This window comes from Esox lucius, chromosome 7 (assembly GCF_011004845.1).
Source record: "Esox lucius isolate fEsoLuc1 chromosome 7, fEsoLuc1.pri, whole genome shotgun sequence".
Lineage (NCBI taxonomy): Eukaryota > Metazoa > Chordata > Actinopteri > Esociformes > Esocidae > Esox > Esox lucius.
In genome coordinates this window covers 3,389,537-3,392,114 of record NC_047575.1, presented here as the reverse complement: position 1 = coordinate 3,392,114, position 2,578 = coordinate 3,389,537, and positions in this window count along the sequence as shown.

The window sequence follows — 2,578 nt, the reverse complement described above, 5'->3', positions numbered from 1 at the left end:
TCTCAGAGATACCTATGTTCCTTCCTCTTCCTGAACTCTTTAAAAGATCTTTGGTTCAGGGAGTCTTTTTCAGCCTTCAATACATGAAAAAAACATGTGTACAACATACAAAAGGTTTCTTTCTCTATTGCACTCGTGTCTGTTAATCATATGTTTATAGCATCATTTTCCAGGCATTGTTTAAGAAATGTGAGACCCGCCAAATGTCTGGATTATCATCAAAACAGAGGGAAATCTGTGGAGTGCTCGAAAGGAGAAGGAGTGGGAAAGAAACCAAATTGCTAGCAGGAAAATGTTACATCTGGAGCCTCCAAAAGCAAAGCCATGTATGGCAGTTTGACTTCATTATTGCTCTGGTCTATATAGGCAGACTCTCTCTTACTGGGAGAGAGAGAAACAGAGTGAGAGAAATGGAGAGAGAAAGAAAGAAACAAAAGAAAACAATTGAGAAAGAGAGAAAGACAAAACTTAGTGCCAAGCTGGCATAGCCAGGAGAAATGTATTGTTGCAGGCAGCAGGAAGGCTATTACATCAAGCAAAAGGTATTAAGTCAGTGCAAAGAAACGTTTGATTCAAATGACCTACATAAAAGCTAATCAAAAGGACAGAAAAAATAAACATTTATAAACCTAATGGAGGTGTTTTGTTCTTGTTTTTTTGGCATCAACCTTGGGTTATATGATACTGGTTCATTTAAAAATGCTAATTAAAAAATGCTGTCACTTTCCACAGTTAATGTATATGTATATATATAATCTACAGATGGACACACAAAATAATGTCTAACCAAATGTGAAATGTTGGTCATTTTAAAAGATTGCTCTGAAACAGCCAAATTACTGTCAACTTTATCAAGACAACTTAGACATTTAGAGCATTGCCCAGTCCTTGTCAAAGAAGATAGATAACTTTGAACAGTTTGAAGAAGAAAAAAAAGCTTGTCTCAGGGCGATATCTTGAAGAAATCCACATGATTTGTGAACAACTTCTTAGAAATGGGGTGTTAGAATAGAGAGAGGAAAAACTTTACAGAAAAGCATTCCCTGGTAAGACTATCCTATACAGTATATCTCATGGTATCAATGTTGCCATAGCCACTCCTAGGCCTATTCCAAAAGTCCCCTGGATAAAGAGGTCTGATGGAGATGGGCCTTCACAAGAATGCTTCTGATTTGTTATCAGCTAACTGATAACTCCAGTGCTTTGCTCTACTGAACAGTCTACATTTGCTATGTGTAATTAAACATAGGCTAGCTGGAGATTCTTTCAAACCAGCTGTAGCAATCAACTTTTCTTCACCAAATAATTACTTTCTTTTTGTTGCAATTTCGAAATGTTTGTTTGGAAATGTATTACATTTCACAAATATATTTGGTTTACGTACAATACTCATCTCATGCCCACACTCTTCTAACTCAAAACATTTACTGTACCTGTGAAAAGGGTCATTCTGGTAGTAGTTCTAGGTTTATATACAGAAGCCAAAGTTAAATTGACCATGGAGAAAAAGAAGAAATTAATCAGAGTAACTGAATGGGGTCTTAGAATGAATTAACTCATCCACCCTGTGCCTTCATCATTTCCATAACCAGAAGTATATTACATGTATACTCATTATGTTTTCAATATATATGTGTATATTCATTATATTTTCAAATCAGAACTGGTCTTAGATCAGCACTTCTAGTACAAGAAGCTTGTTGAAAATAGGCCTTTGGTATTAGATTTGTGATCTATTGGGTGGATTGGGTGACAGGATGGAATGGGAAGAGAAGGAAGACTCAGGAGAAGTAGGAAAATCCGACTTCATCAGAACCGTCACCGTATTTCCTGTTGAAACCAACTGACTCTATAAATTCATGTTTTTTTTCCTTTCTCTTCTCTATTCTTTCCCCCCCAATTTTTTGGCAGAGGAAAAAAAAGGCTCATCTTCATTTATTTCTTCAACAACCACAAAAACAATTAACGACTCTAAAACTGGAACTAGTTAAAAGGAGAGGAGGCAGCAGATGTCACGTTCTCTGTTCCCTCTCTCTCTCACTCTGGATCCTGTCTGATTAGCAACAGATTCTTGTTTTGTGGTTGATCACTCATCGAATAACTGAATCAGACAAACTGCTCTCTCTGGAGACAGTTTAAAGGATCATCTCTGTGGAACAAGAAGGGTTTCGTACCAGACTCACATAGTGCTGAGTGAGGCTGGACCTGTATGGTGAATCTTTAATTAGATGGCTGATCAGAAGAACCCTTAGGTTGGCAAATCTCAGCTCAGAGGAGGTCTGCAGTTTGCTGAGTCAGTGAATATAATGCGATAAGTCCGGGAACAATGTGGCTGATTCAGGGCTGACTGGAGAACAGGTTTTTACTGTAGCCCGGTCCTAGCTTTGTTTACGCAACACAAACAAATCCATAGGACCAGGCAAGTAATAACAACAATGGTACCTCTTCTCTTCAGTGCATAAAACCTTTGAAGTGATTCAGACCACGGTTCTGTCTGTCCACGGTTTTCTCAGGCTTATTGAGTGCTCAACTTTAAGTTACTGTGTTACATACTGGATCTCCCTGAACCTTTGAACAT